Below are 19,380 nucleotides of genomic sequence, written 5' to 3' on the forward strand. Positions count from 1 at the left end.
CGGCACAAGAAAAAGGCTTTTTCTTGTGCCGATTCTTCTTGTATCAAAATAAGAATCCTTTTTCTTCCTAATTCGTCAAAGATTACTATTTCTTCTTTATTCGGGTCTGTCTCTTGGACCTCTTTTTCTTTTGCTTAGGTTTAGCCGAGGTAGTGGACAAACAGAGGGGAAGAAAATATGGCGGGGGAAAAATTTCTTGTGATTGTGAGCAAATTGCTTGGCTTGTTTAATTAAGTTCAACTTCAAATTTACAGAAATTTTGCAAAAAAAAAGTAAACTCTTCCATTGAAGGTTTTTTTATTTTTAGGCTAGTTGAATAGTTTTGATTAAGGTTTTATTAGTTTATTACTCGAAACTAAATCAAGGATTTTCAGGATACTTCCTTCGTGGAATAAGATATTGGATCCTCGAGTGATCTCTTTTTCTTGTTGCTTCATAAGAGTGAATCGAATAGATTCAATTCGCGTTATAAGAGTAAAAATTCCGCGGGTCCTTTCCGCTCTAATCAGATAAAGGGGGGTAAGGACCCGCTAAGCTCCTACTTTTTCATGTTTACAATCTGGTCCCTCCGATTACTATAGAGATGAACCCAATCCAGAATATGAACCATAAAAGAAAACACCTACTAAACCAATCACAGCAATACCAGCTACAGTACCTATCAGCCAAAGAGGAATTCTTCCAGTAGTATCGGCCATTTCCCCTACTTTCCTCCACATTTTATCAATTGGTCATGCTAGAGACAAAAACAGTCATGGGTAGTTATAAGGATGGTATCCTTCCAAATGGGATAAGAGAATTCTTATTAGTCTCTTTCTTTCTCTCAATTGAAGAAGTAATTGGAAAATAAAACAGCAAGTACAAAAATGAGTAATAAACCCCAGTATAGACTGGTACGATTCAATTCAACATTTTGTTCATTCGGGTTTGATTGTGTCATAGTTCTATAGTTGGAATTTGTTTTATCGTTGGATGAACTGCATTGCTGATATTGATCCCAAGAAAAAAACAGTAGGTACAGCTAGTCCGTGAATAGCCAGCCATCGCACTGTAAAAATAGGATAGGTTCGATCTATGGTCATTGAGGGCCTCCTAAAAGGATCTACTAAATTCATCGAGTTGTTCTAAAGAATCAAAACGGTCGGTTATTAACGGAATTCCTTGTCGGCTTTCCGTGAAATACTCGTTTGGCCTAGGACTTCCAAACACGTCATAAGCTAAACCCGTACTGACAAATAACCAACCCGCAATGAATAGGGAAGGTATAGTAATGCTATGAATAACCCAGTATCGAATACTGGTAATAATATCAGCAAAAGAACGTTCTCCTGTGCTTCCAGACATGCTGAACTCCCAAAAATTTTGTACATTCAAAAAAGGAATTGATTCCGTAAAAGATGGGATCGACCAGTAAATAGAAAATTACTGATATTTCATCCTTGTGAGATTGTCAATTTTGTACCAAAGGTGTATTTTGAGTATACCGAATTAGTATAGCTATCCTTCCTATGGCACAGCAATCTGGTTTTGCCTGGTTCCGAAACATAATTACTTTTTTATTTTTTTTGTCTATAGGTAAGCTATATGTTATTCAAGGCATCAATAGAAAACCCCATTTTTGTAGGTTCTACTTACTTTTCATTGGCTTCGGAATAATAGAGTAATTCGGAATAGCAGCCAAAATCTTGGGAAAATCTAAGTTAATGATCAATAGGTTTGGATAAATAATTTAGGAAGGATATTCTCATACTGACACAATACAAGGACAAGTATATGTGAAATCTATCCTTTCATAATTCGTAATTCATCCTTGTATTGTTTGTTGGATTAGGTCTAACTTTCTTGACCAAACTGTGAGCGCGGAACTTTACGAGATGAAATAGGGAAAGACAGAAGATAGAATAGAACTTAAAAGGATAATTGAAGTGACTCGTCTTCGAATCTACTTTGGTTGGAGTTCGAAAAAGGAATAAAAATAAAGTAAATTCAAGGAAGAGCTTTCTTTTTTTTTAACAGCCCCTTGGCAGGTCGTGGAATGCTTTTGTTCTCCTCTTATTCCATATGGAATACAATCAGTTAAAATAAGAAGGAATAGGGGAATATTCGATCGTTCACTCCAAAAAGAGGGTCCTATTGAAAAAGAAATTATCCAAAATAGAAAGAAGTTTTTTTTTTCAAATTCAATTGTTTATTTATCTTTTATTCAAAAATTTCCCTGAAAATTGAATGAAAAAATGAAATTCAATGGGGTTAGATGATCTAGTTCTTAATATTATTACTTTACTCAATTGACAAATTCCACAACAAATCTCTTGATTCGGAATTAGGGACTCATGTATCATCTGATGAATCCACTTTCTTTTACACTTCTGTATCTTACTCTACCTTGTTTTTTAGTATTATCTAAAATAACTGATGAATTCTGAATTTTCCATAACTTAGGTAAATGCTTTACCAACATATGTAGTGTAGTAAAAAAAATGGAATTTAACTCTTTCATGCTTACTTTAACTAGTTATTTTGGTTTTCTACTGGCTGCTTTAACTATAACCCCAGCTCTATTTATTGGCTTGAACAAGATACGCCTTATTTGAATTGACTGAATAATTATAATTCAGAAAAGAAAAATCTTTCTTTGGGATTCCTGGCATTCTACGACTCTTTTCCAGACTAATTAGGAATTCTTTTCTTGGTCATTGAGATTCGTGGATAATTTAGAGTACTATTTAGGGATAGATCGTACCTCTTTTTTTATCCCCTCAAACAAATCGAAATGATTGAAGTTTTTCTATTTGGAATCGTCTTAGGCCTAATTCCTATTACTTTAGCGGGATTATTCGTGACTGCGTATTTGCAATACAGGCGTGGGGATCAGTTGGATCTTTGATTGAGTCATTTTTTTTTTGATTGACCTCCTCCAGACCAGAGAGGAGGTAAAATTGAAATTGGAGTTACAATTCAATTTTGTTAAGTTATTTTACTCTGCTTCGACATAAAATAGATGGAATCACGCTCTGTAGGATTTGAACCTACGACATCGGGTTTTGGAGACCCGCGTTCTACCGAACTGAACTAAGAGCGCTTTCATTCATTCAAAAAGAAAATCTTTTTCTATTCCTAATGTATCTCACGTACGTATAGTCTCCACAAATTCAAGTTATACCCACTTTACTTTAATTGATCTCATCGCTACTGCCTATAAAGAAGAAAGAAGTAATAGGTAGGGATGACAGGATTTGAACCTGTGACATTTTGTACCCAAAACAAACGCGCTACCAAGCTGCGCTACATCCCTTTTCCAAATTAAATTGTTGTACAATGCCATTGTACACAATTCCTGTCTTCTTTTCCACATCATAATTTTCTTCTTCTTTCTATTTTCTTCTTCTTTCTTTCTCTATCTATATATAGAACCCTCGTATCATTTCTTCTTTTTGGTCTCATATAATTAAGGAATTATATACATATAAAATCCAATATAATTTCGCCTATAAAAGAAGGATTACTTTTCCTTGCTAATATATAGGAAGAAGGGGTCATCTTTTTCTTTTTTAGGGATAGGAAAATTTCGTCGATATGGTTCATTTTATATATAGCATAACAATCTTGGGCAAGAGTTTATGATCATATATGTATTCCAACAAGGAAGGAGGATTTTCAATGCGGGATATAAAAACATATCTCTCTGTAGCACCCGTGCAAAGTACTCTATGGTTTGGTGCTTTAGCAGGTTTATTGATAGAAATTAATCGTTTATTCCCAGATGCTTTGTCATTCCCTTTTTTTTAATTCTAGTTATTGCTATGGGAGGGATAGATTTCTTCGTGATATGACAAAATTTGATCCTTTTCAATCTTTTTTTAGTATCGGAAGGAAAAAGAAAGAAAAGATGGATTGGGTTGAACCTCAGAGTCATTAAAAATTTTGTAAACCCCATTTTTGAAAATAGAAATTCAATTTAAAGGGGTACCCAAGCTAAATAAGGCCTCAGAAATCAGAGCATAGAAAAGGTGGGGCTGGCTAATTAAATGAAATGATTTCGAACCAAAATCTTTGCTAATTCGACAAGGATTGTATTCTTTAATTATTTCTCTATTTTTTATTACTTAATTTAAGAATAAAAAAATTATTCTAATGAATTTTATTCTTCTTCTTCGGATTCAAAATAGAAGAATAAAAGAATAAGTAGAAGAATTAAGTTAAGTCAATCCAAAAAGAAAAGGAGGTTCATGGCCAAGGGAAAAGATGTTAGAATCAGAGTTATTTTGGAATGCATCAGTTGTGTTCGAAAAGGTGCCAATGAGGAATCGACGGGGATTTCTAGATATAGTACTCAAAAGAATCGCCACAATACACCCGGACAATTAGAATTCAAAATTTTTTGTCGTTATTGTCGCAAGCATACGACTCATCACGAAATAAAGAAATAGGAACATCGTGTGTTCGATCTTTCCAAACAACAGAAAGAGTAAGAACTTCATATTTAATATATAAAGAAAACATAGTATAGAATACAAAATACAAATCAACTCATCTGATTTCCGGTAGATATTATTTCATATGTATAGAGGGTATTCATATACTATAATATGAATCAAATAAGATATGGATCAAAGAAAAACTACTTCTTCTGGATCCTAAATTAATAAAATAAAGAAGTGAATTTTCAAATTTTCAAATTTTAAATAAGGAATAAATCATGTATACATCTAAACAACCTTTTCTTAAATCTAAGCAACCCTTTAGTAAATCCAAGCAAACTTTTAATAAATCCAAGCAACCCTTTCGTAAATCCAAGCAAACTTTTCGTAAATTCAAGCAACCTTTTCGTAGGCGTCCCCGGATTGGCCCGGGAGATCGAATTGATTATAGAAACATGAGTTTAATTAATAGATTTATTAGTGAACAAGGAAAAATATTATCAAGACGAATAAATAGATTAACCTTGAAACAACAACGATTAATTACTCTTGCTATAAAACAGGCTCGTATTTTATCTTTCTTACCGTTTCGTAACTATGAGAACGAAAAGCAATTTCAAGCCCAGTCAATTTCAATAATTACAGGTTCTAGACCCAGAAAAAATAGACATATTCCTCAATTAACGCAAAAGTACAATTCCAATCGAAACTTAAGAAACAACAACCAAAATTTAAGAAACAACAACCGGAACTTAAGTTCCGATTGTTGATGTTTTATTAGAATTCGAAAGGGCCAGACCTATATATATTATAAAGAAAGTAATCCAGCTCGTTGATTCCTACCACTTAATCTTAATTTATTGTATCTTCCCGGAGTTCCCTCTCCGGGAATTCATCTTTTATTATTCCAGTATATTACTTTATTTATACCTTTAATTGATGATCTTTATTTTATTGGAAATCGTGTAAAGATTATTTGGATTTGATACAGCTACTTGTGCAAGCATTTTACGATTAAGAATCAATTTCTTCTTGTACAGGTTGTGTATTAATTTACTATAACTATCGAATACTTTATATACCCGCGTTGCTGCGTTTATCCGAGTGATCCACAAACGACGAAAATCCCTCTTTTGCCTACCTCTATCTCGATGAGAGGAAACAAAAGCTCTTTTTACCTGTTGGGTAATCATTCGATTAAGTCTTAAATGAGCCCCTCTAAAGTTTGAGGCAAATGAACGCATTTTTGTTCGTCGTCTCCGGGCTATATATCCTCGCGGAACTCTGGTCATTGAATCAAATTAACCTTAATGAATAACTAATGATTTCTCTTCTTTTAGCCACCCTTTTTCTCATTAATAACAAAACTAATTATTTCGATATATAAAATATTAATTCCAATGGCTTTTGCTATAGTAACCTTCCCAACCACGATTTTTTATTCCACTCCGTTCAGTTATTTCTATACGAAATAACAAATTCATTCTAATAATACTAAAAAAATAGTGGGTTCCATCGTTTCTATGGTTCCCTTTTAAACGGTGAGGCCCTCTCTATACACCGGAGCCCTTTCTTTCATCAAAAGGTATTGCGAACTTGTATAGTCCACATTCTTTGGCTCTACCTATCCATTATAGAGTAAATAGCTCTTTTCACAATAAGAGTTATCCATACAGTGACGGTATTTAATTATGAAAGTTGGCTAAGTAGCTGACCCTGTTAGTCCGTTCTTTTAAGATAAAGGAGCATAAGCCTTTTTCTTTTTATTACTATTTCCTCCGCTTAATGGATAACCATTTGCTACCAATGGGAGAATTGCTTCTTATTTCCAATTTAGATAATTGGATTTGCACCAAAGGAAACCATAAATTCCATATACCATAGAAATCTAGGATAGAGAAGCTATATCCTATTCATTGGTACTAATCATGGATACTTCAATTTTTTTTATATTTGTTTGAAGTCATGATCTGAACGAGTCGCACATACACCCTAGCACATGTTCCTCGACGCTGAGGGCATCCTTTAAGCGCGGCCGTTTTTCGAGCATTTCGTATTGGCTGTCTTGCGTTTCTAATAAGTTGTTTAACCGTCGGCATGTTGTATGTATATAGAAAAAAATGGATTGGTTTAGATCCATCTTAACCTGATGATTGCTCATCATGAAGTCTTTCTATTTTCTATTAAATCGAGGAAAACACGAATTTAGCTGTGAAATAACTTTACAAGAAATCCGGACACTACCAATCCTTAAACATTTCTGGAAACCACACTGGATCAGTATCGCAGTGCTTGTCAATCATTTCATCCCCTACAATATCGACAAGTCCATAAGCTTTGGCTTCGTCTGCTGACATAAAAACATCCCTTTCCATGTCTTCAGATACAACCCAAAAAGGCTTGCCTGTTCTTACTGCATAAACCCTTGTGATCATTTCGCGAACTTTGTGTAACTCTTCTACTTCTAGTAAAAATTCTGGTGTCCTTGCCCGATAATAAGCACTAGCAGGTTGGTGAAGCATAATCCTCGCGTGAGGGAATGCTATACGCTTGGTGGGTTCTCCTCCAAGCAGAATGAAGGACGCCATGGAGGCGGCTATTCCGAGGCATGTTGTATATATATCTGGTGTCACCGTTTGCATCGTATCAAAAATAGCCATTCCTGAGATTAGCCACCCGCCTGGGGAGTTTATAAACAAAAAAATATCACTAATTCCATCTTCTATACTCAGATATACCATGAGACCTGTAATATGATTCGTGATCTCGCAACGAATCTCTTGACCTAAAAAAAGTGTCCTTTCTCGATACATAACATTGTATAAGTCAACCCAAGTCGCTTCTTCATCTCCAGGAATCCGGTAAGGTACTTTTGGAACACCAATGGGCATATTAGATTAATATTATTAAATTTAAGTAAGAAAACCACACTTTAATATGGAAACGTAAGAATGGAACAGAAAGAAAGAATCCGCAGTTTATTGTCTTAATTTTTATTCTTATTCTATATGAATACTATAGATTCTATTAATACGTAGATTGAAAGGTTATACATATAAGGAATGTAAGACAGATTGAATAAAGAAAAAGGAATGGGTGATTCGAATGCTAAACAAAGAGGGGTAGCGATCTATTCTTCGTTTTTTCCAAATTGGCCAAGTTACCCATTGCATATTGGCACTTATCGAGTATAGAATAGATCTGCTTCTCTTTCTTCTTATGAACAGAATTGGCTTCTTATTTTTAATGGAATGAAATAAATATTCGCGCTTTCTGACACAGAATCCCCTAGAAGGGTTAGGTACATAGGATATGGATAGTCTTTTTCAATGCGATAAAATAAAGCGACATCGTGTCTATTTTTCTTTGCTAAAGGGGTATTTCCATGGGTTTGCCTTGGTATCGTGTTCATACTGTCGTATTGAATGATCCGGGTCGATTGCTTGCGGTGCATATAATGCACACAGCTCTAGTTTCTGGTTGGGCTGGCTCAATGGCTTTATACGAATTAGCAGTTTTTGATCCCTCTGATCCTGTTCTGGATCCAATGTGGAGACAAGGTATGTTCGTAATTCCCTTCATGACTCGTTTAGGAATAACGGATTCGTGGGGTGGTTGGAGTATTTTAGGAGGAACTGTAACAAATCCGGGTATTTGGAGTTATGAAGGTGTGGCAGGTACGCATATTGTGTTTTCTGGCTTGTGTTTCTTGGCAGCGATCTGGCATTGGGTATATTGGGACCTAGAAATATTCTCTGATGAGCGGACGGGAAAACCCTCTTTGGATTTGCCCAAGATCTTTGGAATTCATTTATTTCTTGCAGGGGTGGCTTGCTTTGGCTTTGGGGCATTTCATGTAACGGGTTTGTATGGTCCTGGGATATGGGTATCCGATCCTTATGGACTAACTGGAAAAGTACAAGCTGTAAATCCAGCGTGGGGTGCAGAAGGTTTTGATCCTTTTGTTCCGGGGGGGATAGCTTCTCATCATATTGCTGCGGGTACATTGGGTATATTAGCGGGCTTATTCCATCTTAGTGTCCGTCCGCCTCAACGTCTATATAAAGGATTACGTATGGGCAATATTGAAACTGTACTTTCCAGTAGTATCGCTGCTGTTTTTTTTGCAGCTTTCGTAGTTGCTGGAACTATGTGGTATGGGTCAGCAACGACCCCAATCGAATTATTTGGGCCTACTCGTTATCAGTGGGATCAGGGATACTTTCAGCAAGAAATATATCGAAGAGTTAGCAATGGTTTAGCCGAAAATCTTAGTTTATCAGAAGCTTGGTCTAAAATTCCCGAAAAATTAGCCTTTTATGATTATATTGGTAATAATCCGGCAAAAGGGGGATTATTCAGAGCAGGCTCAATGGACAATGGGGATGGAATAGCTGTTGGATGGTTAGGACATCCCGTCTTTAGAGATAAAGAAGGACGTGAGCTTTTTGTACGCCGTATGCCTACTTTTTTTGAAACATTTCCGGTTGTTTTGGTAGATGAGGAGGGAATTGTTAGAGCAGACGTTCCTTTTAGAAGAGCAGAATCCAAATATAGTGTTGAACAAGTAGGTGTAACGGTGGAGTTCTATGGTGGCGAACTTAATGGAGTAAGTTATTCTGATCCTGCTACTGTAAAAAAATATGCGAGGCGTTCTCAATTAGGGGAAATTTTTGAATTAGACCGGGCTACTTTGAAATCTGATGGTGTTTTTCGCAGCAGTCCAAGGGGTTGGTTCACTTTTGGTCATGCTACCTTTGCTTTGCTCTTCTTTTTCGGACACATTTGGCATGGCGCTAGAACATTGTTCCGAGATGTTTTTGCTGGTATTGATCCAGATTTGGATGCTCAAGTGGAATTTGGAACATTCCAAAAAGTGGGAGATCCAACTACAAGGAAACAGGCAGTCTGATACACATTGTTATAGTATCTTTCACCTCTCTTTTTTGATTTGACATGGGAAACATCTCCCATCCTTTCTTTGACTCTTTTTCTTTCTTTATATGGGAAATTCTCCCAAATGACAAATGAATAGGTGTGGAAGTTATAATTGTAAATAAACCAGGATCGAATCTATGGAAGCATTGGTTTATACGTTCCTTTTAGTTCCGACTTTAGGGATAATTTTTTTCGCTATCTTCTTCCGAGAACCACCTAAGGTTCCACCAACTCCAACTAAAAGAATAAAATAATTTCATTTAAGTAAGAAGTCCCCCTATCTGGGAGACTTCTTACTTAAATTAGTCTCCGTGTTCTTCGAATGGATCTCTTAATTGTTGAGAGGGTTGCCCAAACGCGGTATATAAGGCATACCCAGTAAAGCTTACAAGTAAACCAGATATGGAGATGGCGACTAAAGTTGCTGTTTCCATTTTTATAGAATTTCAAGATTACAATGGATCTACGAAAAGATCGTGTATTTACAACTACAACGGAATAGTATACAAAGTCAACACCAATGATTAAATAGAATTTATGGCTACACAAACCGTTGAAGATAGTTCTAAACCTAGGCCAAAACGAACTGGTGCAGGTAGTTTACTGAAACCCTTGAATTCGGAATATGGGAAAGTCGCCCCGAGTTGGGGGACTACTCCTTTTATGGGGATCGCAATGGCTTTATTCGCTATATTCCTATCTATCATTTTAGAAATTTATAATTCTTCCGTTTTACTGGACGGAATTTTAACCAATTAGGTTTCTACTAACTAAAACTAGGAAGTCAGAGTTTTTCCATCCAAAAAAGCCTTTCTAGTTTAAGATCTACATTTCTAAATATTATGGTAGTTCGACCGCGGAATTTTTTTGTTTCGGTATCTCTGGAATATGAGTGTGTGACTTGTTAGAATTGATCCTATTGATAATACATAGAAAGGGCCTGTTATCTCTATCAAGATGATTCTAATTCGTCAGATATTATTTATTCTAGTATCTGGAACACGAAATAGATAGAGTGGATCAAAAAAAATGGAACTATGATTCATACTCACTATTAAGACCTCGCAACCAGACTGAAAAATTCAAGTAGTTCTTAAATAAAAATAAAAAAGAAATTTTCTTCCTTCCAATTTTGTTTGCCCAAAAGACAACTTTTTTTCTCTCGATTTTGTCGAGTCATTACACTGATTCAATAAATGATTATCAAGCGGTTCTTATTCGAAGAACCCTTGCCTTTTGTTTAGCTTGAGACTAAATCATCGTGGCTCTAGTATGAATCTAAGGTTTTAATTGAACTGATTCATAGGATCTCAACAAGATAATTTCTATATTACGCATAAAAAAACAAATCCTTTATAGGGAAGAGAAAAGTCAAGAAGCCTCTAATGACCAACATAAGGGAAAGGAAGAAAGAAAGACGCGCCAACTTGAGATTTTTTGGCATTATCATCACAAAGAAGATATTCCGGATTTTTCTTATTTGATATCTTCAAGGCAAATCGACCCAATTCAGTGGCTGATGAAGTTTTGAACCTTTTTTCTAATATTCGTTGAAAATTTTTGTGTTTCTGCTTGAGCCGTACGAGATGAAATTTTCATATACGGCTCTTAGAGGGGGACTCGGGTTAGTTACCTATCTCAATAAAGTATATGATTGGTTTGAGGAACGTCTTGAGATTCAGGCAATTGCAGATGATATAACTAGTAAATATGTTCCTCCCCATGTCAACATATTTTATTGTTTAGGGGGAATTACACTTACTTGTTTTCTAGTACAAGTCGCTACCGGTTTTGCTATGACTTTTTACTACCGACCAACCGTTACAGAGGCTTTTTCCTCGGTTCAATACATAATGACCGAGGCCAACTTTGGTTGGTTAATCCGATCAGTTCATCGATGGTCAGCAAGTATGATGGTTTTAATGATGATCCTGCATGTATTTCGTGTGTATCTCACAGGGGGATTTAAAAAACCCCGTGAATTAACTTGGGTCACAGGTGTGGTTTTGGCTGTTTTGACTGCATCATTTGGTGTAACTGGTTATTCTTTGCCTTGGGATCAAATTGGCTATTGGGCAGTCAAAATTGTGACAGGTGTACCTGACGCCATTCCGGTAATAGGATCGCCTTTAGTGGAGTTATTACGCGGAAGTGCTAGTGTGGGCCAATCCACTTTGACTCGTTTTTATAGTTTACATACCTTTGTACTGCCTCTGCTTACTGCCGTATTTATGTTAATGCACTTTCCAATGATACGTAAGCAAGGTATTTCGGGTCCTTTATAGGGAAGGCATATCATAGAGAATTATAATTATCATATATCATATCGGGTAGGTTTTGGTATTTCATTGCTACAAGCATGGGTTATTGTAAAATAACACATGTCATTTGGATACTTCTCTTCAACTCCAAAGTATTTTTATACAATACAAATAGTTGAAGTTAATTTTACGAAAGAAAAAAGGCGGATTATGGGAGTGTGTGACTTGAATTATTGATTTGGCCATGCAGATAAAGAATTGGATCTGCCACATTAGAATTCACAACCAAAGGTGTCTCCGCATCCAATCAACATGTAAGTCCCCTACCTAGGAAGGATAGGCTGGTTCACTTGAGGAGAATATCTTCTATGATCATACCGCAACCATGTCATCCATGAACAGGCTCCGTAAGATCCCATAGAGTAGAAATGGAATAAGTCATGTGACATGATCCAGTTCTCTATTTATTACACTTACCTTTTTATTATAGTATGGAAATGCATTCATTTTCTTTGCATCGATTGTGATCCGCAATACTATCGGAGTAAAAGAAGGGATCTAAGGAAGAATGTAGGCTAAACTTTTTGATTTTTTATTAGTAACAAGTAAATATTTTGTTTGGAGGTAAGAAACTTGCGATATTGAGGGGATAAATACCAACTAATCAAGAGACATGAGACAATCCACAAAGCAATTGATCATGATCAAATTTGTAAGCCCACTTGGATATTGAGCATTTACCCATAAGAATAGGATTATTTTCAATGAGTAGTTGTAGGTGCAACTTCGGAAAAGAGAATCTGATAAAGCTTTTCTTGCCTAGAGTCATTGAGTCATTATAAAACTTAATTCTATTAAGGATCTTCCGCGGTCTTATTTCTTTCACTCTTGCTCGAGCCGGATGATGATAAATTCTCATGTCCGGTTCCTTTGGGGGATGGATCCTAAAGAGTTCACCTATCCCAATAACAAAGAAACCAGACTTCAATGATCCTGTATTAAGAGCTAAATTAGCTAAAGGGATGGGACATAATTATTACGGGGAACCCGCATGGCCCAACGATCTTTTATATATTTTTCCAGTAGTAATTCTAGGTACTATTGCATGTAATGTAGGTTTAGCGGTTCTCGAGCCATCAATGAATGGTGAACCGGCAGATCCGTTTGCAACTCCTCTGGAAATATTACCCGAGTGGTACTTCTTTCCCGTGTTTCAAATACTCCGTACGGTACCCAATAAGTTATTGGGCGTTCTTTTAATGGTTTCTGTGCCAACAGGCTTATTGACAGTACCTTTTCTAGAGAATGTCAATAAATTCCAAAATCCATTTCGCCGCCCAGTAGCTACGACCGTTTTTTTAATCGGTACTGTAGTAGCTCTTTGGTTAGGTATTGGAGCAACATTACCCATTGATAAATCATTAACTTTAGGTCTTTTTTAGATATTTTTTGATTCATTCAACCGTGAAGTACCATAGGTATCTAGGAAATAGTTACTTCCAAGTGAATCTTCCCTAGATACCTAAAATCCATTTTATTATGATCCATTTCGCGAAAATATAGATTGTACCAAAGATGCTAAATTGTTTTCTTTTTATTCTAACTCGAAAAAGAAGAAGAAAAAAAATTGCAATGGATTTAAAACGAGAGTTTATTCTTAAGTAAATCAATTGGGAGATGCTTCTCTAGAGTGTCCCATATATGTTTTCTATCTTCCATACGAAAACTGTCAATTCTCAGAAGATCTTCTTCAGTCTTACTCAAAAGGTCCAATAGTGTATGTATATTGGCCCTTTTTAGACAATTATACGTTCTAGAAGTCAATTCTAATTGATCAATAAAAATAGAATTCAATGGAATTCCTTTTTTGTTTTTCTTTAGATTAGTTAATCTTTTTTGAAAAGTAAAAAGGGGTGGAGTAAACCTGTTTTTATTTTCTTCGAAACTAGCGCCCTCTTCCTCCGCGTGTAGAAAAGGAAGAAATAAATCAATCAAATTACGAGAAGCCTCATAAAGTGCTTCCTTAGGGGTTAAACTTCCATTAGTCCATATTTCTAGAAAAAGTATCTCGTGTTTTTCATTTCCATTCCCACAAGAAAAAATACTATAATTCACATTTCGAACAGGCATCGATACAGCATCTATAGGATAACTTCCATCTTGATAGTTCTTTCTGAGTTCTGTCTGATATCCACGATCTCTCTTGATCTGTAAATCAATACAGAAATCAATGGGCTCTGTCAAGTTAGCTATAGGTTGTGCCGTATCAACGATTTCTACGGAAGGCGGTAAGATGATATCTTGAGCAGTTATGTATCTAGGACCTTTGACGCAAATGGATGCGTCTCTAACTCCATAGAGATTACTTCTCAATACAATTTCTTTCAAATTTAGTAAAATTTCTTGTACGGATTCTTCAATACCTGCTATTGTAGAATACTCGTGCGGCACGCTCCCAAATTTTGCACGTGTGATACATGTTCCTTCTATTTCTCCAAGTAAAGCTCTTCGCAAGGCAATAACGACGGTGTCCGCTTGACCTTTTCTAAGCGGGGACAGAATGAAACGACCATAATAAAGGCGCTTACTATCTACTCTTGATTCAACACACTTCCACTGTAGTGTTTGAGTGGATCCTGCTACCTCCTCTCGAACCATAATAGACTAGTATTATTATTTTATCATTGAATCGTTTATTTCTCTTGAAATGAAAGTTGAAAGCGGGTTAATTCTTTTACAGACGTCTTTTTTTAGGCGGTCGACATCCATTATGCGGCATAGGTGTTACATCGCGTATACAACTTAATCGCACACCACTTTTAGCAATGGCTCGTAATGCGGCATCTCTTCCACTACCAGCGCCCTTTACCATAACTTCTGCTCGTTGCAAACCTACTGTACGAATAGCATCTACTGCTGTTCTTTGACCAGCATAGGGTGATGCTTTTCTTGAGCTTTTGAATCCACAAGTACCGGCCGAGGACCAAAAAACCACCCGACCTTGTGGGTCTGTAACAGTTATAATGGTATTGTTGAAACTAGCTTGAACATGAATAACCCCTTTTGTTATTCTACGTGCACTCTTCCGTAAACTAAAACGTGCATTCCTACGTAAACCAATACGCACTTTCTTACGTGAACCAATTTTTGGTATAGCTTTTGCCATATTTTATTATCTCATAAATATGAGTTAGAAATAAAAAAAAGAAAAAAAGATACAAAGATATCCGTTTCAGGGTAAAATAAACCCTTTACTTTAATTATTTTAAATGAAATTATTTTATTTGGAATTGGAACATTTCCGCGGGTACTTTTTTTTACTTTTTAGAAAGTAAAGTTCTTTTTCGAAAGATTACCCCTGTCTTTGTTTATGCTTCGGATTAGAGCAAATGACTCTAATTCGTCCACGCCTACGAATCAGTCGACATTTTGTACAAATTTTACGAACGGAAGCTCTTATTTTCATATTTCCGTATCCTTTTTTAAACTATGAATCTAATCTTTTGGAAAAAATAAGTCTCTTCGCTTGAATTTTAGAACTTAGAATTTATTACCCTAGAAAAAAAAGAAAAACCTAACCCTTTGAATCTTTGGTATCCTTCAAATCTTCGCTATCCTTCAAATCTTCGCTATCCTTCGAGTCTTCGATACGCTTCGAATCCTTATGGGGAAGTCTATAAATTATACGTCCCTTGCTTGAATCATAACGACTTACTTCAATTTTGACCCTATCCCCCATCAGTATTCGTATAGAACTAGACCGTATCTTTCCTGAAATATAGCCTAGGATGATGGTGTCATTCTCTAGCCGAACGCAGAACATTCCATTGGGTAGGGCTTCCGTAACTAAACCTTCGAAAGTTACTTTTGCTTCTCTCGGGTTTTTTTTTTCTCTCCTATTTTTTTTTCTGTCATATTTTTTTCTCCTATTTTTCTATTTTTATTTTAAAAATAGGAAGGGCGAGATAGAATTCGAGCACTATAGGCGGGGCGATTACCATATATAACATAAGACTTCTCCCCCAATTCTGTTTAGTCGAGCTTCTCGATCTGTCATTATTCCTCGAGAAGTAGAAAGAATAGCAATTCCCATTCCACCCAAAACTTTAGGAATTCCTTGATAGTTGGTATAAATTCGTAAGCCGGGTCGGCTGATACGCTTTAAAAAGGTTCTTGTTCTATATATTCCTTTTCTAGTCTTTCTCTTTTGATGTCGCAAAGTTGAAACCAAGAAATATCTGTTACGTTCCTGATGTTTCCGAACACTTTCAATAAAACCCTCTCGTAGAAGTATTTTAACAATGTTTTCGGTAATATTTGTAGATACTACTCGAACTGTTCCTTTTTTATTCATGTCCGCATTTCTTATAGAGGTTAGTAAATCAGCAATAGTGTCCTTGCCCATAAGACTCTAATTCTAGGTTCCTCCTAATTTTTCTATAATCAACATGTTTTCTTTTTTTTCATTTTGGATTTTAAAACATATACGTAAAACACAATCTACTAAATTAATTCTTTGGTCTCAATTTCGCCTACTAGTATTTATAATACTTCAGGAGCTAATGAAACTATTTTGGTAAAATTCAATTCTCTCAATTCCTCGGCAATCGCGCCAAAAACTCGAGTTCCTTTTGGATTGCCTTTTTGATCAATTATAACCGCAGCATTGTCATCATAGCGGATTATTATACCGTCTTCGCATTTGAACTCTTTACATGTACGTACAATTACAGCTCGAATTACTTCGGATCTTTCTAGAGGCATTTGGGGCAATGCGTCTTTGATTACAGCAACAATAACATCACCAATACGAGCATATCGCTGATTACCAGCAGCTCCTATGACTCGAATACACATCAATTTTCGAGCTCCACTATTATCTGCTACATTTAAAAGGGTCTGAGGTTGAATCATATTATTTTTTATTTTGATTTCAATTTGTTATTTCAATGCAAAAGGATGAAAGAAATATTGTCTTTCCAGAAAGAAAAACCGGGCATTTTTTTTTATCTTCCATACCCCTTTTAGGGTTCTATATCTCTAATCGAATAAATTGACTTCGTATGGGCATTTTACTGGCAGCTATGGAGATAGCTGCTCTAGCTACAGTTTCAGATACTCCCCCCATTTCATAAAGTATACGACCAGGTTTAACAACGGATACCCAATATTCGGGGGACCCTTTTCCCAAGCCCATACGTGTTTCCGTGGGTCTTAGTGTAACCGGTTTGTCGGGAAATATACGTACCCATATTTTTCCACCACGACGTGCATATCGTGTTATTGCTCTTCGTCCTGCTTCTATCTGTCTCGCCGTGATCCAAGCAGGTTCAAGTGCTTGAAGAGCATATCTAATTCATAATATTCAAAAATATTCAAATTTCTCTAATTCATAATATTCAAAAATATTACGGTACGGATAGATACACATTAATAGATAATAGAAAAAGTTCGGTTTTTTTATATTGAATTTGTTAAAACAGAAAAATATAATATATAGTCAAAAAAGAAGATCTAGAATATATCCAGATGTGTGTGTATATTTATCTAAATTCTATATTTATAGATAATGTAATCCTTCTTAAAAAAATCCTTATTTTTACTCTTATTGAATCGCGGTAAAGTATTCTAATTCAATAAGAATTTCGCGGGCGAATATTTACTCTTTCCTGTCTTATTTGTTAATTTATAAACTTACCAAATAAGACAATTTTTTTGGTTTGTTCCGCCATCCCACCCAATGAAGTGTTAGGATTCTTTTCAATAAAATCCTATGGAATCATAGGTTCTGTCGTTCCCACTGCTTCTCCTTGAATGGTTAGGTCTGAATCCCGCAACGGAGCTTCCAAAAAATTTCTTTCCGAGTTAATTTTCTCAGTTTTATTAACCCGGGCGGCTCTTTATTATTGCTTTAAATTTGTAGTTCTTGTTTCAAGTTACAATTTTTAATTCTCTATTATTTTTATTATATTGATGCTTTATCACATTGCCTTTTATGATGTAATTCATAGACCATACATAGTGGAATCCTATATCTTATTTATTTCCTCTTCCTTCTTTCTATCATCCCTCCCTTTATCCACATCCCTTTAGTTTTGCTTCACAACCTAGAATCCCTTTTCTTTTTTAGAGAAAAAATTGCAGTTGCTACAACTATATGACACATCTACTCATTTATGATAGAGGTATTTATTCATATAGTGACTGTTTCTTAGTTAGGATCTCGACAATACGAAGCAATACGTTGGTTATTAGTTAATTTTCTATAATTACTAAGTTTTTTTCTTTAAAAAAAGAAAAAAATAACGAGTCACACACTAAGCATAGCAATTATATTAAATGATTTATCAATTTTCATTAAATCTTATAGAAAGAGGTATAATTTCTTCTTTTGCAGGGATTTCAGGAAAAAAGTCTCTTGTCATTTTTTATTCTATCAATGGACAGAATCCGAAGACAAGATTACTTATTCTTCGTCTACGAATATCCAAATTTTTACACCTAATACTCCATAGATAGTCCGAATTGGATAGCAGCAATAATCAATTTTAGCGCAAATTGTTTGGAGGGGAAGTCTACCCTTTTTAATAGATTCGGCGCGTGCAATTTCTTTTCCTCCGAGACGACCCGCAATTTTTACTTTTACTCCCCTTATATCTGCTTTTTTAGTTAATTCAATGGCTTTTTTCATTGCCTTTCGGAATGAAACTCTATTTTTTAATTGGAAAGCTATATATTCTGCAAGAATGTTAGGCTGTCTATAAGGTTCTTTCACTTTTTTGATAGAAATATTAAATCTCTGGTTTACAGAGTTAATTTCCTTTTGTAGATCTTTCTCTAATTATTCGATTGCTCCTTTTTTCTTTAATAAATTTGGGAATCCAATATGGATTATGACGTGGATCGTATCGATTTCTTTTTGGATTTCTATATGTGTAATTACTTCGGAACTTGAACCTGAGTCCATTTTTCTATTATGTGTAATTACTTCGGAACTTGAGTCTGATTCTATTTTTCTATTCGAGCCCTTTTTCCTATTCTTTTGTATATAGTTCTTGATACAATCCCTTATTTTTTTATCTTCCTGTAGACCTTCAGAATAATTTTTTGGTTGTGCGAACCAAAAGGAATGGTGTTTTTGGGTTGTACCAAGTCTGAAACCGAGTGGATTTATTTTTTGTCCCATATTTTTCTATTCTATATTTTTTTTACTGGGAATCGAAATCTTAGATGGATCTAAAGGTTATTTAGATTTCTTTACTATATTTAGTACAATTGTTATATGACACATGCTTTTTTTTATGGGGAAACTACGTCCTCGAGCTCGAGGTCTGAATTTCTTCATAATAGTACTCCTACTGACTTCGGCTTTAGTAATAAATAAATTCGCTTTGTCGAAATCCCTATAATGAGTAGCATTTGCGGCTGCCGAATAAACCAACTTTAAGATGGGATAAGATGCTCGATAGGTCATGAGGTTCAGTATCATAACAGTTTCCTCGTAGTAACGCCAGCGAATCTCGTCAAGAACTCTTTGTGCTTTGAAAACAGACATAGGGATACGTTTTTGTGCTTTGAAAACTCTCTCGAACTTAAGTAGACGATCGGTTGGAACTTTCCTTGCGAGTTTCCTTAGCCCACTTTTCTTCTTCTTTATCCTAGGGATATACTTTACTAGTTTGAAACTTGTCATAAATAAGGTTATTCCCCGCCTACCTTTACTTTATTTTGAATCTTTTTTTTCTTCTTAATCTTTCTAT

General features: G+C 35.5%; 1 protein-coding gene and 2 non-coding genes across 3 annotated transcripts in view; all 3 read right to left on the minus strand.

The window, feature by feature from the left end:
* The window catches only part of LOC109768865 (chaperone protein dnaJ C76, chloroplastic), a 147,497-nt gene that overhangs the window by 5,712 nt on the left and 122,405 nt on the right, over window positions 1–19,380 (minus strand). The gene's annotated exons all lie outside the window — the stretch shown is intronic.
* On the minus strand, window positions 3,009–3,082 carry TRNAW-CCA (transfer RNA tryptophan (anticodon CCA)). Its single transcript has one exon. It is a non-coding gene; the product is annotated as a tRNA-Trp (tRNA).
* Window positions 3,222–3,295, minus strand: TRNAP-UGG (transfer RNA proline (anticodon UGG)). Its single transcript has one exon. It is a non-coding gene; the product is annotated as a tRNA-Pro (tRNA).

This window comes from Aegilops tauschii, chromosome 2 (genome assembly GCF_002575655.3).
Source record: "Aegilops tauschii subsp. strangulata cultivar AL8/78 chromosome 2, Aet v6.0, whole genome shotgun sequence".
In the NCBI taxonomy this organism is placed as follows: domain Eukaryota; kingdom Viridiplantae; phylum Streptophyta; class Magnoliopsida; order Poales; family Poaceae; genus Aegilops; species Aegilops tauschii.